This window comes from Eptatretus burgeri, chromosome 4 (genome assembly GCF_056783735.1).
Source record: "Eptatretus burgeri isolate ZD-2024b chromosome 4, Ebu_testis_v1, whole genome shotgun sequence".
In the NCBI taxonomy this organism is placed as follows: domain Eukaryota; kingdom Metazoa; phylum Chordata; class Myxini; order Myxiniformes; family Myxinidae; genus Eptatretus; species Eptatretus burgeri.
The window spans coordinates 27,957,929-27,985,083 of NC_140964.1; the positions used below are offsets into that span (position 1 = coordinate 27,957,929).

At 41.5% G+C, this 27,155-nt stretch overlaps 1 long non-coding RNA gene across 2 annotated transcripts in view; it reads left to right on the forward strand.

The window, feature by feature from the left end:
- LOC147027689 (uncharacterized) overlaps positions 1-27,155 on the forward strand; it is a 53,332-nt gene that overhangs the window by 9,676 nt on the left and 16,501 nt on the right. The window contains exons 1-2 of one of the 2 annotated variants that reach the window (XR_015057184.1): positions 9,885-14,160; positions 27,094-27,155. This is a non-coding gene — a long non-coding RNA (uncharacterized LOC147027689). Of the gene's footprint in view, positions 1-9,884; positions 14,161-27,093 lie in introns of those variants that run through there. The other variant, XR_015057185.1, reaches the window with a different exon arrangement.

A 27,155-nucleotide genomic window follows, 5' to 3' on the forward strand; every position in this document is an offset into this window, starting at 1 on the left:
AGACCCTCCCCATCACGCTCACCTACTACTCCTGACATGGACCTACTACTACTACTGCTACTACTACTGACACGCTCACCGAATACTACTACGACTGATACTACTGACATTGACATCTACTCAACATGGAGTCTCGAACACTGACGGGTTCCTCTTGTGAAGCCCATTTGTATATACCAATTCCCCTAAACGCTGCAAATCGCCATTATACGGTAGATGTAAGTTAGAAACACGTTCAGTAAGTTCTGTGGTCGTCCGGAAGACGTCAATCAAATTCGTCTACATACGTCAATGTGCGTTTGAGATACGTTACACATAGGTTCAAAGCACGCTACTCAAAGGTTAAAAATTAAGTTTCGGGCATGTTAAACATTACCTCGACGTGTTTCGACTTATGAGTAACTTTCAAGTAATGCGTGTCTGACGTGTGTCAATGATCGTGGAGCGCGCCGAGAACTTATGCCAGCGTATGTGGAACTTGTGAGCCATACGTTGAGTATGTCGTAAAGTTTTTAGCATGCTTGAAATTTCACGACTGACTAGACGTACCACGGAATATGACAGCGTACTTCATTGTTTTTCAGCGTGCTCCGAACGAATACACAACTTACCCATAACGTATTCGACGTTTGCCAGCGTATTACACACATTTTTTCATAGGTCGGCATACGCCGGCTAAATCGTCAAGGTGTGACTGCGATGGTGACACTTCCAATTTTCAGGCGGTTATGATTTAAATCGGCGTGCGGCAGGTTTTTAACAGAGAACGCCACGAGTTCGTCGGCGATACGTGCAGCGCGCTATGACTAAGTTAAACTATCGTTGGGCATAGGTTGTGAACGATGACAACGGGCTAAGCATTCGTTGGTATAAGTTATCGAGAAGACAACGAAACGTTCTGTGCCTTTACTAATATGTTATGCATACGACCAACATGTTATGAATACGACCAAAACTTAAAAAAAAAAACAACTCAAAACTTCAGCGTACGCCAACGTTTTACATACATTTTTATACGTTGCCATTGCTGGCTAAAACGTCAAGGTGTGACAGCGCCTTTAATAGTGACATTGCAATGCTTATAAACACCCGGAAATACCCAGTGTTCATGGCTTTATTTCATTTCGCAAATGCCATAACCTCAAGAATCTCTTAAACTAAGCCGAATTACAAAAAAACTAAGCCGACCACCTGCTGCATGGTCAGGTTGTCGGCAACGAAACCGACACCCCTCACTGGGTTTGCTGGTTGGGAGGGTGACTGTGACACCCTGTCAGGACTAAAAACACCAACTGACAAAGAGCAGATGAGCTCCATTCGAGAGCCAACGGCCATCCAGTACAGAGATGGTGTCTCCTAAAAAACACCTAATGGGGGAGGAAAATTTATTTTTCCACCTGGCCTAGCTACCTCCTGCACAGTGTTCCTGTGAAGAGGTTTCCTTGTTTCAGATGTAGGTCAAGGTTTTGCCAGTTTTTCCTCTTCTTCTTTTTCTCAGTAGCCCTTCACATTTAGTGGCTCTCGGCCTTGTTTTGGGTGAAGTTCGATTAAAAAATAAAAAGTTATGATCACCACATGGCAAGAAGGTACAAGAGCAGTATCATTTTGGCCATGACTTCTGGGGTCCAGGGATGGGGCCAAAAGGTCAAATACCAAAAAATGCAATTACGGGTACATTTTATAATGAAACTGGATATGCAGTCAACATTGGGGGATGCATGAATTATGTAACGATGTTTTTGCGTTGATCCCCGGTTCATGGGATGGGGACTTGTGTCATAGAGGTCAACACAGAAGTTTTTTTAAATTCAAAATTTAAGATTGGGTCATTCCTGGTGGAACGTTTTGCAATCTTTCAACTTTGCTTTCGGTGGGAAGCATGGGGATTTGCAATGGTGGAGCATCAACTTCACTGTAGTTCATTAATTTCGTATCATCACACCACTGTCTGCCATTGGCAAGCACACTCGAATGCTCCATCAAATTGGCTTCTGCCAGATCATTCAGTGTACATGTCCCATGCAGCAATCCACAGCTCAGGAGATGTCCCATGGTCTGTGACCAAGACTGCATTCACAGTCTGCTGCGTCTTCAGTGTATCCCAATCTTGGCATGTTTGATTTACATCTCGTCATGCTCACCCATAGTCTGTTTAGGCTGCACCAGGTTATCCATGGCAGGTCAGCACCTGATGGGAACTTCCCTGATGGCTTGAGGATCATATGTTCATCTTCCTGGGATTGTTCCAGTCTCTCTTCCCTTCTCCATGATGAGTTACCGTCCAGTCGTGGGACAGAAGAACGGAAGTTTCTGCGTGATTTGGGACGTGAAGGGAGCAACGGATGACCATGGAGTGGGTATCTTTCATCCTTTGATTGTCTGAGGCATTCTTTATAGCTTGCTACAACCCTTTTAATGTCGAGTGGTGCTATGCCAGAGAGTAGACAGAGGTTGTGGGTCTTGGTGGGCTTCAGACATCCACTGATACAGCAACAGCTTGAGTTTACCATCGGGTTGATATTCTTTGCATGGGTTGACCATTTCCAAACTGTACAGGCATATTCAGCCATGGAGATACAGATGGCCAGTGCAGTCAATCAGATGGTTGTGGGGTTGGCTCCCATTTGAGCTGCCAGTTTACTGAGAAGAGCATTTTGGGTGCTGGCTTTTGCTTTCAGCTTATCGATGTGTGCTTTGTAGATCAAAGAACGGTCAAGGGTCACACCAAGATAGACTGGGTTTTCACAGTGTTCCAGTCTGATTCTATTCCACAGAATCTCCAACTTTCAATGTGCATGTTTATTCTTCAAGTGGAAGGCACGGACTTGAGCTTTAGAGGGATTGACTCTCAGTTGTGTTTTTTTCATAGTATGAGGACAAGTTGATGCGGGCCTCAGAGAGAGAGAGAGAGAGAGAGAGACAGAGAGAGAGACAGAGACAGAGACAGAGACAGAGACAGAGACAGAGACAGAGACAGAGTACATTCAAGGAACTCATTCTTCTGTGTTGTGATACACAGGTCATCTGCATAGATGCAAACTATTGGTCTGGGGATGGATGGCTGGTGATTGACATCGATGTTAAACAGAATGGGAGTTAGGATGCTACCTTGAGGAAGGCCATTTTTCTGTCTGAGCAAAAGACTCCCCTTTTCCAGACAATTTTTCTGGAAAGATGGTCTTGTCTACACCATGGTCTTCATAGTGTGGCAGATAACAGCAATTTTTGAGAGGAATCATGCAAATGATGATACAAGCATCAAATTTGGCACATTTGTTCTCCAGGGCTTTCTGATGAAATCTGCCTGATTGGTCATTTGAAAATCCAAATTTTGAAAAAAAAAACTTCAAAAAAGTCAAGATCACGAATCAATGTTGGATGCTGGCTGAGATTGGTGAATGTTTCAGAAACATCATCAAAGACGTTCCAAGTCTGCCATGCAGTTTTCTTCCCTTTATCACGGAAGGCAGACACGACGTCACATCCAGTGAATGCATGGAAGTATGGGATCCCTCGAGCTTTCTCAGTCCCTATTGCAGAAACTACCTCATGGACTGGAATCCATCACGCCTTGGCTCCTTGGCCAAAAGTAATCCACATGTTCTCAAGACCCAGTTCCTGTAAGGATGGCAGTACAGATATTGCTATGACTAGTACGTCCGTGTCATTAGCCTTAATGATAATGGACTTGCTACCATCCGTCGTTGCATCCCTGGCGTGTACAAATATTCGAGTGTCAGCTTCTTCATGACAACATGGAGACACAGCATCCAGTGACTTCTTTGTGTTGCTAATGGCATCTTCTTCTTTTGTGACAATGACTGTGCTTGTCGTCTGTGCTTCACACATCTTTTCCGCAAGGAAGTGAAACAGCTCAGTCTTGTTGCTGTCATCTCGAAGAAAGATTCTCCAGTTACTTGGGGTCTTACTGGTTCCTGTCACTCTTCTTCTGATTCCTTGCCCCCTTTTCGACCTTGCCTCGGACTTCAGACTTGACTTCTTGTACACATCAAACACTACGTCCACCCTCTCGTACCTGGCACCATAGGATTCCACCTTTGGGATGATGTCTTCTTTAGCATAGTCATCAAATATCTTTGAAGTACGTGGAGGTAGGGCATTGATAAGTGCTGAGCCATCAATGATGACTGTATCTCCCCTTGGTTCTCTGTCTGGGATGTTCACTTGCGCTTCAACAATTTCAGCCAGCTGTGACTTCAAATTTTTTTGAAGTTTTTTTTTATTTTTATTTTCAAATTTTTCAAAATTTTGATTTTCAAATGGCCAATCGGGCAGATTTGATCAGAAATCCCCGCAGTACAGAAATGTCAATGTTGATGCTTGTATCATAGTTTGCACGATTTTTCTTCTATCTACGACACTATCAAAAGTTCCGTCACATGCATGTTATGTGTAATTTTTTACTTTTTATTTTTAAATTTTTTTTAATGTCACTGCCTGGTTTTATACAAAACACGATGATTAGAAGGAAAACGCTACTGTTTGGATGTGTTATATTGCCCCGGTAATGCCCTGGTATGCTGCCTTCCCATTTCCTCCCCTCTCCCCTCACCTTCCCATTCCCTTCCCTCGCATCGACTTCCCATTCCCTCCCCTCTCCCCTCCCCTCGTCTTTCCATTCCCTCCCTCTCCCTCCCCTCTCCCTCCCTCTCCCTCCCCTTCTCATTCCCTCCCCTCTCCCCTCCCCTCTCCCCTCCCCTCGTCTTCCCATTCCCTCCCCTCTCCCTCCCTCCCCATTCCCTCCCCTCTCCCTCCCCTCCCCATTCCCTCCCCTCTCCCTCTCCTTCCCATTCCCTCCCCTCTCCCATCTCCTCTCCTCTCCCCTCCCCTCCTCTCCTCTCCCCTCCTCTCCTCCCCTCCCTCCCCTCCCTCTCCTCTCCTCTCCTCTCCCTCCCCTCCTCTCCTCTCCCCTCCTCTCCTCTCCCCTCCTCTCCTCCCCTCCCTCCCCTCCCCTCTCCTCTCCTCTTCTCTATCTCTATCTCTATCTCTATCTCTATCTCTTCCGAACTGATCCCTCTCCTTCTCTGTCTCGCTTTCTCTCTCTGTCTCCCGAACCGATCCCGATCCTTCTCTCTCTCCCGAACCGATCCCGATCCTTCTCTCTCTCTCCCGAACCGATCCCGATCCTTCTCTCTCTCTCCCGAACCGATCCCGATCCTTCTCTCTCTCTCCCGAACCGATCCCGATCCTTCTCTCTCTCGCTTTTTCTCTCTCTCCTGCCCTGATCCTCTCTCTCTCTCTGTCTCTCTCTCTGTCTCTGTATCTCTCTCTCTCTCTCTCTCTCTCTCTCTCTCCCTCTCTCTCCCTCTCTCTCTCTCTCTCTCTCTCTCTCTCTCTCTCTCTCTCTCTCTCTCCCTCTCTCTCCCTCTCTCTCCCTCTCTCTCCCTCTCTCTCTCTCTCTCTCTTTACATCTCTCTTTACATCTCTCTTTACATCTCTCTTTACATCTCTCTTTACATCTCTTCCCCCCCAATATTCCCGTCAGTGAAGCGATTTGCTAGTTTCAAATATAGTTCATAACCAACGTTCTGGACTCAAGGCATCTGCTTTCTCATTTCAACATTCATTTCTTGTGTAAGAAAGTTGTGTTATTTAGGTTCTGCAACTGTTGTGAATGGGTTTTCATGATATTCAATATGAGTAACCAGACTCAACTCATAAAGGCTTGTCTGAACACCACTTATCCATCTGTAGACACTGCATAAAACCAGCATTTTGTGGTGGATCATCTCCCAGTGCAACAAATTCTTTCTCTCGAGTGCTCCCTATAATGCCTGAGCTCGCATTCAAAATATGAACAAAAAGTTACCGAGTGCAACTCCTATTTTTATATGAGTAACATTTTAAGTCAGCATTCTGCAACAAAAAACAGCAACAGACCTAATTAATATTCCAACACCCATTAAGGACATGCTCCGAGAAAGAAAATTATAAGAGATAAACCAAATCAGACTGACTTATTGGTGTACGCTAGATATATGCTCCTCGAAACCAAAAATCACGAATACATAAATTTTCCTAACATACAAACGTCTTTTTGAGGGAAAAAGTGTAATATATTTGAAAGATTTTACCCTTGATTTTTTTAAAAATATTACCCCAAAGTATGTTCTGAAAGAAAATGAAGAGTAACTTAGGACACATCAAAACGCATACAGGACCACCCTCAGCCACTCTTAACGGGAGAGAGAGGGATATGGATTATAGTGCACACTCTCACGACCTCAATTGCTTTACATACCGTAGATCATTACAGCAAAGAATTTTAGGCTGCCATTCCGTTCATCAATGTATAAATGTAGAATATTGTTCCAAGTGTCCAGGATTACTTCTCACAATTCATCCAAGTTGCATGGTTGCAGTTTGAACCTCACTTTCTATACATAGTACTGTATGTCCACACAGCCTCAACATTATTCATGGATGGACATTTGTCCAAACAAAGCTATGGCCATCACTTTGCCATAAAGATATCGTTTCTTTAGATTTGCTCTGATTGGGAACAATGTCTTGATGGAAGGGCAATCTCTGCCTGATAAGTTATTGGGTCGGCGAAATAGGTGACCCTTATTGTCAGTAATTCTGTCTGTTTGTTACCCTCGCCGAAGGAGAGGTTATTGCATTTGGGTCCGTTTGTTTGTCTGTCTGTTTGTCCGCACAGAACCTTCGTGTTTTTCTCTGCAACCTCTTGTCGGATTGGGACAAAATTTTCACTGTCGGAGTGATTACTCATGTAGTATGTTTTGCTGATAATTATGACATCATAGGTCAGGTGATGTGGCAGCTATGTTGGAAAAAAACGGAAAAACTTTGGCCCTCTGTATCTCTGAAACCGCACCAAGAAAATTTTTTGAAACTTGGCACATAGCAAGTACTCGTCATGGGGAATGTGTGACTTTTTTATGACATCATCGGTGCCTTCGTTATGCATATGTAGAACGCTACATCTAATCAGTATAAAAAAATTTGAGGGTCATCTAAGGATAAAATGGTCCACAGAAAAAGATTTGATGACATCATCACTCACGTGATTCAGTAGCCATATTCATATTGTTTGTATTTTAAAGAAAACCTTCGAAAATCTTCTTCTCTGACATGAATGAACAAATCAAGACAAAAACTTTACACATATGACCACCTAACCACGAGGAGCAAAATGTTCACACATATGATGTCATAGGTCACATGGTTTCGCAGCCATATTGGATTTACTCTAAATCTTATAAAAAAAATCTTCTACTCCAGAACGGATCGACAGATTGAGGAGAAACTTCACACAAATGTTTCCCAAGCCTTGGGTATACCAGGGTATTCACATATAAATGTATAAGTCATATGGTCTGGCAGCCATATTGAATTGAGCGAAAAACTTTAAATAAAACTCTTTCTCTTCAACCGCTTCATCAATCGACATGAAACTTCACAATTATGATACAGCAGTGATTGGGAATAAATGTTTTAAATTTCAACCTCATCAGAAGCATGATATGGCAGCCAGAATTATTTGATTTTTTTGGATATGGGTTCTTTATTTTTATTGTATTTTATTTTATTTTTGAATAAGGATCACTTGGCTGTGCCTGGATGGGTTTCTGACGGTCGAGGAGTAGCAGCTGAAATGCAAATCTTATCCAGGTTCCTCCTGATGACTTCATCTTTGCCTTTTGCTTGTTTGGGTTCCTTCTGATGACTCCAATACAGGACTGAACCTAGTTGGTCTTACATTTGATTTGAATTGAATTTATTTTAATCCCATTCTAAATTCAATTGAATAATATTAAACATCATGGGTCAGAGACAGGTGTCCAATGAAAGCAGGACGTTTTGGTACCCTGTCAACACTGCAGGCATTTATAAACCGGCAGTTCTAGTTGTGTCTCTTATTAATTACGTAACACACCTTTATAAACACCACGTAAAATGCACCACATAAAACTACCAAAACACCACAAAAAACAAGTCCTGGCGAGGGTCTGCAATGCCCGATTGTTCTTTTTCTTGTTTAAATGCATTGTGGAGCAGAATCTGTCTGTTCATGTCAAGAGTCAGGGTGCCATCAATTTTGTGTAGTAAACACATACCATTGGCTGAGATGCATACTCCAACTTGTTTTGATCCTCCACCTTGTTTCACTGTTCGAGATTCACAATGATTGATGCTGTTTTCCTCTTTAATGTATAACTTTATTGATTGTTACCAAACAATTTGAACTTTGTCCATCCCACTGTTTTTTGTTTTTTTTTTGCGATGATACCAATGCAACCTTTGTGTTCAATTACCTCTTCTCAGCAGCAAGTTTGGCCGACAGTTAAGACCAGTTTAAACCAATAATGAGTTATTTCTAAACATAAGACCATTTCGTTCACATCTGTATGTACAACAAGATTCTTGGTAAGATATTGGTGGGGTCAAGAGTTGTCTATAGTGTTAAGAAAACAACTTGTGATAATTAACATTCATTTTGGAGAGCTTTTGCCTTCCGTTTCAACAACTTCTATGACTAGTAATGGGCGTCCACAACCATCCTTGACTGTGTTGTGGAACGTCGGCTGAAGCCTTTGTGAAAATGAGATGAAAAAGGACTCGACTGAAATTTCTAGTCAACACAAAGTTCAGGATAATATTCTGGTGCTGATTATCTTCTATGTTGTCAATTTTGCCACACTGGCAGCTATTGTGCCTCACCGTGGACACACCTCATGTGATAGAGATTAGAGGTGGTGCAAGCCTAGTTTTCTCGAGCTTGAGCTGGGAAAAACTTTCAAACAAATAGAGCCCAAGCTCGTGTTGATTTACCGGTAAATAGTTTTCTGGGAATTCCTGGAAAATAGTGGGAAATTGATTTGGGATTCCTGATTTTTCCGTGTTTTTTAAAAAATTTTTCTCGGTTCGGACGAAGAAAGTTTGGGCTCGGACCATCTCTCGTGGCAAGTGTAGATGTGCTTGCGCTTGTGCAAATGTGCTCTCTGCACCTCTTTTCCCAACATTAAGGAAAGAAAGCTGGCAGGATGGCCTGGAGGTAAGCACACTTGCCTCTAAGCTGTCTATCCTGGGCTTGAATCCCACCCAAGCTATAAACTGTCATCCTGGTGTTTTACAGGCAGGCTTTTATTATTATTTTGTATGCAGTCTGTCGCTGATGGTTGCATCATGGCTGGGAGCCATGCTGTACCGCTGATGCCATTCGCCATGCTTCCAATAAGCTGGTACTCATTTTGCCGACCACAGAAGGATGAGGGGCTGTGATATTTATGATGAGGGGAAGTCAACCCACCCGGTGTTATTTAACAGAAAACGGGATAAAACTCAAAACTCTAAGATCTTAAAACTTGACGTCCACCAACAAGTTCAACATCCAGTGGTGGCAAACAGGTACTCTGGCTTATCATCCTTCCGGTGGAAGACACGCATACGGATGTGCCACCCTGTATGTCACTATCATGTGAAGCACCAAGGTGAGAGTTTATAGCTGGGTCGACATTTGAACCCACGCTAGACAGCTCAAAGGTGAGTGTACATATCTCTAGGCTATCCTGCCAACCCACATGCCTCATTTTATTGACAAAACATATTGCCAGTGATAATATATGAGTTATTCCTACCTGCTCAATTAACACATACCTGTGGTCACATTATCTTAAACGTACAGTGATAAAACCTTTGGATCCAATAACTGACAACTTTATGGCCTTTTTTAAAATTTAAACAAAACGCATTCCATCTTGTTGTTTATTTGAATACACTTTGACCTAAATAGCCATTGATATCTAACTTATGCAATGATGAGTCATTTGGGAAAGTTGGTGTGGAGTGGGTGTAGGAGGAAGGGGGTGGGGATGTGGGTGGTGATTAATGAAAAACAATTGAGAAAAGGAAGAGCAGGGAAGTTTAAATGAGAGGGGGCAAAGAAGTAGTACGTATGCTCCATATAACTTACAACGGCAGGAAAATCAAAATGTTGGCCTTTTTACCTTCGCCACCGAAGGTGAAGGAGGTTATGTTTTCACCCCTCTGTCTGTTTGTTTGTTTGTCTGTGTACAGGATATCTCGAAAAGTTAAGGACGGATTGGGATGAAATTTTGTCGACAGGTTCGGTGTGTGACAAGGACGAACTGATTCGATTTTGCGGAAGATCCGGTTCCGGATCCGGATCGGACTCCAATAATTTTTTTCAGTGATTCTTCACCATTGAGAGATTGTGCTAAACCGATATATAGCATAATATCTCAACATGTTGTCGACGGATTCGGACGAAACTTGGTGGACACTTTGGGTGTGTGACCATGACGAATTGTTTCGATTTTGGTGACTATCCGATTGTGGATCTGACTTCTAGAATTATTTAATCTTTAAAGTGATTCTTCACCATTGAGAGATAGGGCTAAAAACGATATGTAGCATGATATTTCAAAAATGTATTGGGCCCGATATGTTCTCGTGGATCAGGCAACATGGGGCGGAGGTGTGTGCTCTTCCTTGGGCCCTTTTAGTTGCTTATGTAATATGCAAATAGCCACAAAAAAAGGAATGAACAAAGTAAATCAAAACAAATGTTTGGTTGGACGTCGTAAGCGAAACCATACATTATTTAAAAATAATTTGAAATATTTCCTTTCGCAAATTTTTTTTTTTTTAGTTTTTAGAAAAGTTTTTATTTTTTTAGAAAAGTGTTAGTGCGCAAACGCACCAACACTTTTCTTTTTTTCCCTGTTAAAGGGTCAATTAAATTTGGCAGGGAAGGATGGCGACGAATTTCACCATTTTGCTTACGTCATATGAAGAACATTTTATTTATTTATTTATTTATTTATTTATTTTAACTCCCCAGTAAAACGTCTGTCCTTGACGCCAGTCTGATATTTATCACTTACCATAAACATGCGGTACAGTAGAATTTTTAGCACAGGGCCAACCTGTTATAGGGTTGTGCTGTTATTTATTTATTTTTCACTGTCTGGTTAAAAGGAGTGGAATAGAACAAAAAAAAGTTTATTTTTCTTTAGTATATTTTTTTTAACAATATAACCATTTGCATGCTTCTGCTGAAATATTTTTCAATTATGTTACAAAGGTTGAGTAATTAAATGTATCTAAACACAAAAATGAAGCCCTCTGCAACACATTCCATGATTAAATAACTTTGTTAGATCATGAGGATGACTTGACCACGTGATGCTGATTGCAGCCATGTGGGAGGAGAGACATTGTGACCAGTACACCTTTCCCAGCCAAGCTTGCATCATCACGTGCATGTTCAATTTACTTAGGAAACATTTTTCTTTGGCAATTTATATCCTGTGCTTTTAAAACGATCATTGTGGTGGTGGAACTATTTTCGAAAAGTTAGTTTTTTGGGGGAACCCTTCCTCCGACAAAAGTCTGCATCAGGTTCTCCTGAAAGATCTATTAATTTTGGATAAGGAAGATTGTGGGTTGGTCTCGACCTCAGGATATTTGGATCTGAGTACAATAGCTCCTATGGGCTGGCAGGATAGCACAGAGGTTTGTACACTGGCCTCTACTGACAAGCTGGATTCACATCTCAGCCCAGCTATGTTTCGCATGCAGGGTGATACATCAATGTGTGCACCGTCCGTCTGATGGGTGTTAAACCAGTGGCCCTGTCTGCCAGCATTGGTCATTGGTGGATGGAAGAGGAGCCTAAGCGTTCAGACCACCTCGACGCTAATCTATTCCTTCCATCTATCCATTGGGCCCATATTCTGTACAGAGAGTTGGTGCTGCCGAAGCAGTCTCCTTGGCTATTGGCCACAATCCTGGACCGGTTGCCACTCCGATACAGGATACCAGCAAGCTGGCACTCATTTTGCCAACCTCAGAAGGATGACCAGGCAGAGTAAACCCCACCTGGTATGACAACAGCCAATCAGGATTTGAACTCAGGATCTTCGGATCCCAAGCCCACCACCCTAACCATTATGCCAACACCAGGCATAATATATCCCTTGATACCCCACAAAATAGATATGTCTTTTTTCCTATTTATAAAGTAGGTAATTCTCTGATTAAAAAAATTGAAATCTTCTTCTTCTTCTTCTTCTTCTTCTTCTTCTTCTTCACATTTAGTTGTCACGTCGCATCTGGAAGTCGACTGCCGTATCCGTACTGTCTACGGATTATTTATACCCAGCTACCAGCACATGTACATGGGTGACCACATCCCTCCACAATCCCCCCCGTTACCCATCACCTCCACAATACCCACCACCACCCCACACCCCCCTTCCCCCAAGCACACTCCCCCTCCACTGGGGCAGGACATCGACACTGCACGAACATGGCACTGATATGGCACCACAGCACCGACAACACAGCATGGACACGGCATGACCAAAGACATAAATAGTGTCCCTGGAAAGTATGAAACGGACTGATCCCGTTACGTACAGGACACCTGGTCAGCCTGTGACTGTGGGACAAAGCATTGGTTGCCCATTTTGTCCACGGTGTCCGAGTGTGCCTGGGCAGTGTCTGTGCTGTGCTACGTCACACCATGTCCATGTCGTATTTGTGCTGTGTCGTGTTTCTGCTGGAGTTGTATAATTGATTTATCATTTCATACAAAATCCCTTTATAAATCTTCAATTGAAGGGACAAACAAAACCTACCAATCTGTAGTGAACATGCTACCGGCGTTTTCATCATCACCAACACCGACATTGTCACCATCTTCATCTGAATCACTTGCATGAGGCTCAAAACGATACAGCTCCACAATTCTCCCGAAAGCATTTCTATCATTAATTTTGTCTCCAATGGTCTCTTGAAAATCCCACTGATCAGTTTCAACGACCTTCAAAGTTGCTAATGACGGGGGAATCGGTATCGGAATCAGAGCTCGAAACACACAGTTTCTCCATAGGGTGAGTCATAAGTCCCAGGACACAGTTTATACCATCGACCAGAGTGAGTCATAAGCCCCAGGAGGAATAACATATTACAGTTATAACAGTAATACCGTCTGCCCCCAGAATCCGAACGCCCCATTGTTTGAACAAATTGGAATCCAAACAATTTTTTCGAGAAAAAACGGCATGTTTGTGTCTCCACAGAGTGTACTGGGATATAAAACACCATTTGGTGCTTCATGTTCAATTACATACCTCCACCAGGCCGAACAGTTTACGTTTTAGATCCCAATGGCCACTGATAGGCTGGAGCTGCATCCAGAACTGATGGAAGAAGCGACAACGCTCCTGCTCATCCCCCAGGCTTGGAAGAAGATTCATGACTCAGAAAAGGTCATTTACTCATCTTATTTTACCTTAAACATCGGTAATTTCAGTTGAAAGTGTCTTGAAAGTGGGTTTTCTTGGGGTCCAGGAACGGATTAATTCACTTTCCATTATTTCTTATTGGGAAAATAGTTTTGGAATCCGAACTTTTTGGAATCCGAACAGCCTCTTGGAACGAATCAAATTCGGATTTTGGAGGCACCACTGGACATCATAACAGGAGTCATAATAAAACATTACAGTAATACAACAATTACAATACCTCCTTGGACTTCGAGTGCATCCATATGACATCCGCCATTGTCGCAGCACAAGATAATTTTTCTCCATGTGTGGTGTTAAAACTGACGCAAAATACCACATGTGTCATGGTGCCAAATGCTTCCTGAATGTGTTGTTTCAGTTCATCAACAGATGCCATGCGATGTTCTGCAACCTTCGCTTTGATGTACCCCCCTCCCCACAACATTGTCGCAGTGTAAATACAAGGTATAAATATATCTTGTGTAAGCAGCTAAAACCAGGTCCTGGGACTTACGACTCACCCTGTATGTAAGCCGCCATTCGGATCAAGGTGGGTTCCAGTTCCAGGTGTGACGTCACTGGGGGAAATCGAAAGTCGACACTTTAGGGCTGTTTTTGATACTTTGTGATTGGCAAAAAAAAAATTCAAAAATATCTTCCCTTCAAATTAGTCCGTGATTAATGATTTTCAATGTTTTTCAGGAAAAAAAAAATTGCGTTTAGGTTCCCCTTGAAAGATCCCAAGGAGTCTGTTGCGAAGAGCAGGCGAGTTATCACCGGCATCCTAAACAAATTCCTGCCCAACCTTCCTCGCCAACCTGCACTTGGCATGCATGGCGAAGATGCCAACACCCCCAACGTGAGTTGTCAGGTCTTTGTCCTGCAGTGGACTGGAAATATGCTGATTATGATGATGATGATGAGAACAAGAGCGCATAACACTTGGATCCCAGGTGAAAATCTCACCTCACTTTGTCTTGTGTATGAATAAAATCTCACATACGTTGTCTCATCATATCCATATTCTTGACATTCACGGAAAATTGCATCGATGTCTCCTCATATCCTTGTCACGAATGTGATTTTTGTACAAGAGTCTCCGTGAGCCTTGGATCACTGTAGAAAAAAAGGGCAAAACATTCCGATTCAACTGGAGAGAAGTTTAGGATTACACAAATTAATTACAATTCTATTCATTGAAAAATTGTATTAATTAATTAATTAATTGATTGATTTTGTTTGGCAAATTTAAGATATACTGGAGAAACATTTTAAGATTGCTCTGTATGAATTGGAAAAATTCATACTTGATGAGGTCTCAATGTGGACAACAAAATACAGAGCTTTGGATTCACCACCACCAGGTAGCACCTAATACTTTGCACCATTGCTTCTGCCTTATGATTTTCCCTTCCAAATGTTTAATCATCCATTTTTCTGATTGCCTTCCTTTTTGAATGTGCTGGATTTTAGCGGCACAGCCATAGCTCCAGCAAATGATGCTACACGCAGCCATGTTCTGCATCAGAAAGAAGAAGATGTACTGGTTTGATGATGCACAGCATATTCAGTGTAGCTCGTGAATCCTTATTTTGTGCTGAACTTTTGGCAAAAAACCCCCTTTCTTGTGGGATACCATCGTGAGAATGAATACCTTATCCTGTAAAATGCAGCTGTACCATGTTTATCACTTAACCTCTTTGTGCTACTCAAGAAGAGTGTAGGCAGCACTGCTCGTCAAGGCAGAATTTTCATGGCCATCCCAAGTTGCTCTGACTGAGTGTACTGTTTTTAAGAGTCAACCAGAAAACAAGGTATGTGCACTGGAACAAACCATAGGCCCAGTCAAGTGTGTCAGGGCGATTTTCTTATTCATGAGGATCACTTTTGAGCCAAGTGGGTTTTGCTTTGTTGACAATTCCAAAAAGCAACATGTTGATTCTTTCCAAGACCAGAGTGGTTTCAAGAAGATTAGAATACGAATACTGAATACTAATGCGTTCCGTCACATTTGGAAAAACCAAACCTTGGGATACAAGACCAATTTCTTCACCAAGATGAAAATATGTATTTTGTGGGCAATTCTTGAAGCTCAGAACTATTCAACATTCATCTAGAAACGGTCCTCAGAAAATTGACAAACGTTTGTCTTTACTTGCATGATTTACTGAATTTACACCCGGTTCAGTGGAAGAAAAGCATTCTCAATGAAATGTTTTTTTGAAAATTTCTGCAAAATTGAGGCTTATCGAAAAGTGACGCGGCCTGGGGGAGGGGGGTGGGACAAGGCACTGACAGTGTGATGGAGGGAATACAAACGAGGCCCACAAGAGCACAAGACCACACAAACCCAGCACAAAAACACACACAAAGACACTTGACAAGACGTGCAAATACTCGTCCATTATAACCGACAAATTACCACCACCAATTACCAATATCTGTTCAGTGAGACAATTCAAAGTATCCTTAACTTTGAAAGACAGCTTCTCAAAGCAGACAAGATGGCGGCTGACTTATTAGCCCGTCCCCCACGCAGCTGGAGACAGGGTTTGCAATCACCTGTGTGTGTGTGTGTGTGTGTGTGTGTGTGTGTGTGTGTGTGTGTGTGTGCGTGCGTGCGTGTGTGCATGCATGCGTGCGTGCATGTGCGTGCATGCGTGCGTGTGCCTTAACTTCTATTTTACCATTGAAGCTTTTGTCACCAAATTTTCAAGAAAGCTTTGTTATGATATGATGGAGAAGTCAAATTAAGAATTTAGTCAAAAGGTCAAAGGTATAGTTTAGAATACGAGATAAGAAGTCGAGTATAAAGGGAATTGACCGGTGGTGGGAGGGGGAGAATCACCACCGGAAGAGGGACAAATTTTCATCCAACTTTTCTAGATGAGTTTTTTTTGTGTAGATGACGAATATGAAAGGTGATCAGCCAGGTTCGGGGGCGTTTCCAAGATATTGCGGGTCAAATGTCAACCGGGGTCAAATTTAGCCAATTATGAGTTTTTATTCTGAAAGCTAAAATGCAGTATTTTTATGACTCGTTTATGCTTTCAAGTGTCTAATCTTTATTAAAAAAAACACAACTCACATTTTTTATGGGTGACCTTAACTCAAAGGTCAAAGGTCAACAAATAACAACTGATGCAAAAACTGATACGATGCTGACACCGAGATAACTTGGTTGCTCAAAATAGTAATCATCTAATGTTTCATCTAAGCTAAACTAGAGGTGCGGGCCGTCCTACGTCCATTCTTTCTGCCCCACCGTTGTAGCATGCCACAAGGGCACCCACTTCCCCCCAAAAGTTTTTTAAAATTTAGTTTTTTTTTCTATTTAAATTTCCTTATCATATGTAGTTTCTAACCACTATAGGAATAAAAACTCATGCATTGTCTTTTGATTTTTATTCAGACATTGCCTTAAAAAATATATATATATCACACATTTTTCTTTAAAATATCTGAAAATGTTTTTCTTAACGCATAAATGCCCTTTTGTCTGAACTGCCCCTGCTCCTCATAGATTCTAGATGAAACATTAAGATGCTTTAGTATGTAATACCCCTAAAAACATGTTTCATGTTCAAAACACTGTTAGTCAGATGAATCAACAGTTATTACATTTAAGAAATCTAGCTAAAGACAGTGGAAGTAGTATACCTACATCACTGGATACAATCACCAAATATAGATGTTAGTCGGACATTTCATCACAATCACTGTCTTCACTGTAGTCTGATAACTCGTCTTCACTATCTTCATCAGAAATATTACACAGAAGTTCCACAACATCCACAGGATATGGTATATCAACCCAATGGATTGATAAATCTTCAGTCCACCCATGGTTTACTGGAGTGTCCAAGAATTGCTGGGGTCTGTGAGCCAGATGACACATCCTGGCTACATAGTTACTTCGAGCTGAATGTATTGCCAGTGCTGACTCACATGGGGGTAATGCACACAGATAAGCTACCTTGCCGTCACGAAATCGATTCCAGAAAATATTAGATCTGGCTTCATTAATACGTTTGCATCTCCTTTGATTGTAGATTGCACAAGTACATATTTGAAGTCCATCAAACACTACGCTGGAAAGTTGTTGCTCGTTGCTCAGTTCTGTGAATACTTTCTGCATATTTTCATCATCTTTTATCAGTGTCCACCAAGTTTTCTTCCCTTTTCGGAAAAATGAAGAAACGTAGTCATTTCCCGAAAAGGCGTGGATACCAAGCAATGCACGTTTCTGGAGCTCAGTGAGTTGACAATGACCCAGATCAAGGAATCGCCGACCTTTGCCACTCCCATGATCTATGATGATCTTTAAATTTTCACGTTCGTTGGCCAGTAAAATGATTGGAATGTCTGTATCCCCAGAACTTGAACGCACTACACAGACCGTGGAACCACCAGAGTTTTCATCTAGTGCATGTTGGGTGAGGTAGCAGATCTTTGTATCAGCCTTTATGTGGTCAGTAGCCAGGGCTGGTATTCCTCTGAGCAGTGTGACGTTATCTTCATGCAGAGATTCCCCCTTGCATAGTACACAACTCCATCTCCAATGAGACTTTCCTCTTCACAGAGAACCTGTTCAATCAGCTCCATCATTCTCTCTTTGTTCCCTCCATTGCACATACACTGTCCAAATGCCGCCGGAATTCTGATATCAGGTGTGCGCAGAATGTACTCATCTGGCTGCCCTCTTGCAGTTTGTTCAGTCTGTTTTATGGAATGTGCATTGTATGTGTCACACGCAAAATATAACACTTTGTAACGTGTGGGTATGTCAGCCATAATTCTCCTGGCTAACAACCGAAACGTATCTGGTGCATTCACCAACGAACGTAAATACGCAATAAGGTCAATCACGTAAACTGCATTTTCTGGGACATCAGAGGCTTGTGTTCGGTAAATTCAGTGATGTGAGTGCAGCTTCCATCATCTTACTTTTTGGTGTTTTCCGACGACTGCCATCTGCTGTCGCAAGAGGTAGAGGTACCGTTGCTAAAGGATACTTCAATGCTTTATCCAAATCGACGGACGTTTTCTTTACATGACTTTGCTGCCAGTAATACAAGAATATCTCTCTGTACTGTTACATCTTTGGTCTTTCCTGCTGCAGATTTTACTGTTGTCTTCTTCAGGTTGTCTTGAAATCTTCTCCATGGAACTCTTGATATCGGATTAAAAAAAGCGTGTGGTTTCACCATTCTTTTCGGTATCGAGTCGGGAGTTGAATTCATTGTAGAGTTCTCTTCCTCGTTGTTGTGTTGACAAAAGGTGAGCAGCGACATCATCCGGTAATGGTTTGCCTGAAACTATGTTGAACAGTTTGTTAGGATCAATTTCATGTGAGAATAGATTGATAAAATCTGACTTGATAACTTGCATAGTCTTTTTTTACATGATCATCTGATTTTTGGATCTCGTGTGGTCTTATGCACTTCCTTGGATTGTGACTCGTGTCATCGAGCTTGGTAAGTTCCAGCAGAGAAGAAACCATAGCAGATGTAAATGGACGATTCAGCACCCACTTTCTGTATGCTGTTTCCTGATGAGTGAAGTTCTTGATGCCACCTGGTGTCTTTGAATTTTTCATAAATGTCTGCTCTCCAGCTGCATCAGTTGACTGTCTGATACCAATATTGTTCCTACAGACAGACGGGCCTTTCTTCAGAAGATCATCATTGGCACCAGGATGCGTATCATCAAGTGTCATGAGTTGACGACAATAGAATGTTCCATATCTAGCGTAGTTCTGTTTGTTCATAGCAAAACAAAATGGCAATGAGTCTGTCCAGCATTTCAGTCGAAGGTCATTCTCATTCAGGTTTATCGAGTAATGGAGTTTATGTTGACAATCAACAGCTTCAATGTAGATTGCCCAGAACTATGGAGTCTTGCCATAGTCTCCTTGAAGACACTGAAATTTTGTCTGCTGGTATTGTTGTTCAATACTAGAGAAGCCAACTTCTTCTGAAAGTTCCTGAGCAGCATCTGTGGGGACTTTATTGTGAACAATGTCCACAAGTCCATTCAATAAGTCTGGCATATAAGCTTCGAGGAACAGACGGTGCAGCGCTTCACTGAAGCTTTCGTGAATTGCCCATGATCTATAATAATGTTTTCCACTGGGCACGCCTTTGATTGTACCAGATGTGCTTAACCCTGCCTGATACACAACTTCTTCAAATCCGCTACCTGATACAAATTAACCAATAGTGCCAAAGAATTTCATGAAGGCATGCATATCACCAAGGTGAATGATGACGTTGTCAAAGTCCTTCGCATTGTTCCATATGACATGATAGAAGTTGGCAGCAACCCCTACATCAGTTGTTATATGAGCGTATAGCATATTGGCCTGAGCTGCCATCAGCTGAGATTGTTTAATACATTCCAGTACAGTTGGATACTCTGTAATGAGACTGATGATTGGTGGCATATTATCGAAAAGTAGAATAAGATATTGGCTTTAAGCCTGTACAACATCCGCACAGTTACAGCCGATGATAGTAAAAAGTTGCTTCAGGGGCCCCTCCGGGATTGGGGGCCCTCAAGCTTTAGCCTCATTAGTTTCATACTAGATACGCCACTGGCTGCAAAAGATGGAAATTACTCATTGTCATTTTCATCAATTTATTCTTTTCAGTTTTAGCGTTTTTTACACAGACTTCAAACTATTTTACCAGTTTGAAATGGTTTGCAATTTTAAAAAATAAATATTTTTGAAAACGTTCTGGGGGCAAGGAGGTGCCCCTGGGGGACCCCACAAGGACACATGGGTGGGAAATGGGCAGGGGTCCCCGTTCCTCTATTTTAGCTTAGATGAAACATTGATCACAATTTTCAGCAACATAGACCAGTTTTAGGCATTTTATCTGTTTTTTTCACTAGTTGTTATGTGTTGACCTTTGAACTTTGAGTTAAGGTCAGCCCTAAAATGATTTGATTTTGTGTTTTGATAAAGATTAGACACTTGAAAGCATAAACGAGCCATAAATACAGAGTATTTTAGCTTTCAGAATCAGTTTTATAGTAAAAACTCATAATTGGCTAAATTTGACCCGCAATATCTCGGAAAAGCCCCCGAACCTGGCTGATCACCTTTCATATTCGTAATCTACACAAAAAACTGGTCTCGAAAAGTTGGATGAAAATTTGTTCCTCTTCCAGTGCTGATTCCCTCTTCCTACCACCCGACTAGAACTGGCTTTGCATTTTCAGATGCTTTCTAGTTTAATTTGAACTTATTAGGCCACTACCAGTTTCATCGGAGGGGACTATAGGCTTGCTCTCCACCTGTCCGTCAGTCCGTCTCTCCGTCTGTCCGTCCATCCCACCTGTGGGTTTTCAAACTTTTTTTTGCCATACCCTTTAACACATTAAAGTGAAACTCAGTACATGGCTTTATTACAAGTTACAGAACAAGTTCGAGTTTCAGGGAGTTTCATCAATTTTTCACAGTTATGCCCTTTTTGGACTTAGAAAATATCACATCGTTTGGTGATGTGTATTGCAAACCAATTTTCACTCTTGTTTGACGTTGGAGTAGACTTATTGGTCCCTGATAATACTTGGTGGTACATGTCCCAGACAAGTAAACAAAGTTTTTTAAAAATAAAAAATAGGACCACTGCACCTGTAGCTTATCTGGGCCCTGGCCTAACATAAACAAAACTTGGTAGCATCTTGACTGGTGGGTCTGGAGAAGAAGATTTTTGAAGGAATTTACACAATTTTCCCTAAAATTGACTAAGCTGACCATTTTGACCTACTTCTAGTCATGTGACCGGCATGACCTCAGAAATTTAACATCTCTACCCTGGCTTAATGTTGTAACCCAAATTGGGTAGCATTCTGACTGGTGGGTCTGGAGAAGAAGATTTTTGAAGGAATTTACACAATTTTCCCCCCTGAGACCCACAAGACCCCTGAGGAACCCCAAAGACCCACACGACCCCTGAGACTCTTTTCTACCCTTTTACACCTTTCGGCATTTGGATCTTCATACCTTTCAGACCTTTTAATACCCTTTACACCCCTTTGACCTTCAGACCCTTTTCAACGTTTCAAGTCCCTTTTGACTCCTTGAGACAATTCTGACTGTTTCGACCTTAAATTACACCCTTTAGACTCCTTCAACCTTTTAAGACCCATTTAGATCTTTTCAGACTTTTTGACCTTTGCACCTTTGCAACATTATCATTTCGACCATTCATTTGTAATCAATGACTTTTCATTTAGTACATCCTTCCATTTATTTTCCACACAATATACACCACACAAAACAAGTCCTGGTGAGGTTCTGCAATCTCTGATTCCTCTTTCTGGTTGCCTTTGCACAGAAACTGTCTTCGTTGTTGTAACTGTTGATTTTGTTCTGGTTTGGAGTGATTCATATGCAATATCCAGTTCAAGAAGTTCTTGGAATTGCATCATGCAAATACAGTGACAGATCAGCGATATTAAGATGGCACAGATAGCCTTATAGTTTCTGTGTTTAAGTTATACAAGTAGAACATTTCTCTTTGACAGCAGACTCTTGCTGAAAATTTGGTTGTCCTTGTTTTGATATTTTCACATTCTTTTCATTTACTGAAATCGAAATTCTCCCAGATAGAATATAATTTCGAAATGCTGGCATTTCTAAACCCAGCCTTTTATGCTTGGTCTTTTATGTTGTTATTTACCTTCTGCCCTGGTTTCTTCGAGCAAGTACTCGAAAGTAATGTTACAACATTTATCGCACTTTATCCCGAAACACATCTAGATGCCTTCATGTCAGGAGTGGTAAAATGTGCCCTTTGATCAATGGGACAAAAACCTTCCCCAATATATTAATTGTAGTTAAAAATGGAAGGTACCACCTCCTCGATTAGCTACCCAGCAAGCAAGGCCCATTTCTGGAATTTCGACCAGTGAGTGGTCTTCCTCTGGGACTGTGCAGACATGGTTCATCCAGTGTCAAGTATCCTCCCAGCATGGAGGTGATGATGAAAACAATGATGAGTCTCACATTCTGCTTGTTGCAGTCACAAGATTCCACCTACCTTATGGGAGGGTACTTAACACTGAGCATGTGATGCCTGCACTGTGTCGGGTGAAGACCACTTCATGCTTGGCCTTCCTGAGCTTGGCCTTCCTGGACAGCTATGCTTCGCTATAGTTGGTGATGCCCTCAGTTTTGAATTTGAATCTTCCCAACTGCAGCCAGTTTTTGCATGTCATCATAGTTTATGTAGAGTATTGTTAAACTTTCAAGTTTGTTTTCAATTTAAAGCCCCTTCCACTCTCACAAAGTTAGTCTGCACTAAGAATAATATTTTATATATCGGCTTTCCTCACGTTGGAATCGATGACTGCAAATTTTCAAATCATTGGCTTGCATTCCTATTCTCCAAAGGGTTAATCTGTATTATGTTGTACAATCTCAAGGTTACCTCTTGAGTTATTTTTTTCAAACCGCATCCTTTATTCAACAAAGGTTTCCAAACTAAACTGCTCATGTGAAGAAGTTAGTGTGCAATCGTACCAACAAATTATCCCTTCCTTCCTCCCACCGAGATGATGTCGTCATATTCTCTCTCACATGCTACTAACTTCGGTCTTTTTCTACAGTGTATAGCAATGGGTCACAGCTCTGTGGCTTCTTTGCCGAGATAGTTTATACAGACTAGTTGGTACGCATCATTTCACAGGAATGTAAATGTACAGGGTATTTGTAAAGTCGTTATGCAACTTCAGAATTTAATAAAAGACAGATGTACACATGATAGAAGCAAACTGTAAATGGCCTATGAATGCATGTCATAAAGTGTTTTCATAATACAGTTCGAATTTCGAGGTTTCAACATAACTGCCATCTTTTGTAATACCGTATATCGTTGAATCCAATTTTCCGACTCGGTGAAAACATTCTCCAGTTGCTGCTGAGTGATTTAATGAATTGCATTTGTGATTCTCGAATGAAGTTAATCGAAAGAGTGTGGTTTTGAGGGGTAAACAACAGTTTTAATACAACCCGGTAAAAAAAAAATAGGCCAATGGAAACAGGTAAGGCAAACAAGGTGGCCAAGCAGTCGGTCCATGTCCTCCAATACACTTATCTAGGAAGACATCATTTGAAGCGTCGTGACAGGGAATACCATCTTACTGGAAGAAGGTGATAACTGAAAGATTTAATACTCAGTTTAGGAACAAGAAATTCTGTAACATTGCAAAGCAACGTTCACCATTGACTGTAACTTCTTCAAAAAACAAAGAACCAATGGTTTGTGACTTTTGAGAGTGCCCCAGACATTGATTGTTGATTCGTCTCTTTCATGTTGCTGGACTTCCCAAGGTTTTTCTGTCTCCCAAATTCATTTTGTCATCGATGTGGAATGTTGTCTTACTCGAAAATGTCAACTCATCAAGAAAGTCTTGCGAATTGTGGATTTTTCTTTTTTTATTTGAACTGTTGACAGAAACCTAACCTCGCATAGTAATGCCCTTCCTGGAACATTTGAACCTTCTGAGTCTTGCAAGCATGTTCAGGTTTAAAAAAAAAGTCTTCTTGCTAATGCTCGGCCTCCTTGGCAGTAGTTTGTCATTAACCGACAGTTTCTTTAAACTTTTTTTATTGATTCATTTCCGATGTGGTGCACCTTTCCTGTAATGAGCAGTGGATTTTCTACCCACAGCTGTTATGGATTTCTGATCTGGTAGACATAACACACCATTAACCTTTCCTTCTACTGTCACCATGTTCAATCAGTTTCAGCATCTTAAATGAATTTAAAAGATTAACACAACGTAAACATGAACAACATCATACGAACTGTGCTTTCATATGCTGTTTACAGTTTGCTTCCATCATGAGTACATCCAAAGTTATTTAAGGTTAAACTTACACAACGACGTTATAAAAAAAAGAAACTTACACAACGATTTTATATGCACCAATCTTGCAAAAGCCTTCCATTTCTCCAAAAAAAATAAAGAAGAGACTATTCACACTGAAAAAACCAGAGTTGGTGTCAAAGCCACCCAATGCTCGTCTGTTTCTACATTTATCGTTTTTAAAAGACTCGTCTAATAATTAATATTTTTTTATAAAGCATTGCAGTGAAGTCTGATCCAAATAATTTTAAAGCAATATATGTATTTGTATATTGTAATCAGTAACAAGAGCGCAAGTGAGCACAATATATGCCCGAGCAAGAAGGTATATACAGAATTGTGCGACTACATGGGAAACAGCATCCTGGTTGCCATGGCAAGCACTTTAGATGACGAGCGTATGTCGCGACGCACCGTCTCCACAGTTTGTACCTATGTACCAAATATGAAACGTGAAAGTTGAAAACTTTGGGATTTAGAGTGCGGACGGAACGGACGGATGGACAGACAGACAGACGGAGAGACGACGGACGACCCCCCCCCCCACCCCCCATCCTGAGAGCATGAGCTGCAAATATGATTCGTTGAAATGGTGGACAATTTTTGGCCAAAGTACTGTACTGTTAAAGTGGAGATTTTTGGAAGTACCGTACAAACAAGGCAATTTGTGTTCTACAGTGTTCAAAATGTTTAATTCAATAATTTAAACAAAAGAAAAGTTTTAAAGACTGTATGAAAAAAAAAACATTGAATTGGAAGTTTACCGCCGTGAATGCATTTGAGATACACCGTCTTTTACCACTACCTTATTGAACACGTTAAATTAGTTATTCCTGACTGATATTTATGTCCTTTATACCAAACCCCAAACCGAGGAGGTTTCCTGTTTGTAATGATTTTCAATTTATTTTGACTGTCAGACAGACAGAGAGACTAACAGACAGACAGACAGACAGACAGACAGACAGAAGCAATTGCTTTACCCTGATGTGCGCATGCGAACTTATAGGACGAGATGCCGGACAATTTTGCCAAATTCAGAGTCAAAGTACTGTTAAACTGCAGGTTTTTGTAACTACTAACGAGCCGATTCGTGTTCTGCAATGTTCAAAATATATTACTAAATTCAAAAATATAAGTCGTTATTTGATCATATACTTCCTGACAGACACCCACACAGAGTGAAAGACTGGCAGTCACACAGAGTGAAAGACTGGCAGTCACACAGAGTGAAAGACTGGCAGTCACACAGAGTGAAAGACTGGCAGTTACACAGAGTGAAAGACTGGCAGTTACACAGAGTGAAAGACTGGCAGTGACACAGACAATGTGAAAGACTGGCAGACACACAGACAATGTGAAAGACTGGCAGTCTGTCTGTCTGTCTGTCTCTCTATCTCTCACTCTCTGTTAGAAAGATCTGACGGCTCGCCATCAACCCTCATCACCATTCCTACTCATCGCCATTGTGCCCTGAGCCACACTTTGGTTGTGCAACACCAACCTGCATGACTACACCACCTTCACCAAGCTAGCCTCATGCTAGCAAAGTCCTCACCTGTTCCTCCTTCATTTTATGAAACTGGTATTGTCAGCGCTATTAACAGGTTCGGCCTTATTTTCATTTTATATAAAGATTGCGTGTCCCTCCTTCCCTATTTCTTGTGACATTTGACCACCAGATCTGCATCGTTTATTGATCGTCCTGTCCTTCCTTATTCCCCATATTTATTTTGAAGATAAACCTCCTTTTATTCAGAAGAAACATTTCACCGCCAGTTTTGGCTTCATTGGGGGTGATCCTCGGGGTTTTGTAAAGAACGCAGTTTAAAGATAGCCATTGAACACAGTAAGTTCAAAGGTCATTTCGGCCATTCTCGGGGGTTGTATCCCCGGCTCAGTCGGCCCGCCTTAACGGACCCCGTCTGACGTGACAATATCAAACGGGGCGCAGCGAGACACCCTGTGACCGAAACCGGCCAATCCTTCGCACGTTTGTGCGAGGATTTATTTAATTTCTCTCAATGATAAATGAAGGAGGGACAATTTTTGACAATATTAATCAGTTACAGCTAACTGGTTGGTCGAGTGGTTAAACACTTGTTTCTTTCTCCACTGACGGATGTTGGCTCCATTCCCATGGCTGTGATTCTCACGGCTACTCAATCTCACAAACTTGCATTTTGCGAAAGTGACAGGTATATCAAACACCCCTTGTCATGAGTTGATGGAGGCTTTTGACTGCAGTGGACTGAAATGAGCTGCTTTTAGATTTATTTATTTTAATTTTTTTTTTCAAGGTTAAGATCAATTACACAAACACGAGACTCAGCAATTTTGTAAGAGCATCAGTTCTGAGTTTCATTGGTTGGTAGTTCAATGCTGACCTTGACTGCGTCATACCAAAAGCTGAAAAAATGGTGCGTGCTGCTATTCGATGAGCTCAATGATTGCGTGCGTTTTTGCTTGATATTCAGCATGAAACTGGACATGAAAACAATTTGTTGGGTGGTCGCTACACTACCGTTATTCTCAGGTTTTCCGTCTGTCTGTTTGTATGTAATGGACAACTCTGGAGGCCAGAGGAGTCAACCGATTTTGATGAAACTTGACTGGTAGGTTCATACCAGGATCTAGTTCTATGCTTTTGAGCACCGTTGCCATGGACGCCACCGTTGCCGAGCAACGCGACTTTGAAATTTTTGAAAAAATCCGAAAAATAGTTGTTTTTTTTCAAAAATCGGCTTCCGTGCTTTTATGCGCACTATAATCAACCTGTTTGTCAAAAATTTCAGCCCAATCCGTCAAAAACTGTATGACTAGTGTGCAATTATATAGCGACCACCCATGTTGCCTACCGGCTTGTTTAGATATTTACGATGAATCTTTTGTATGACATGTTCCCCAGGGGTCGTTCCAGTGAACTTGATTGACGTACCTTTAACAACACATCATCGTTGGTATTTGAAG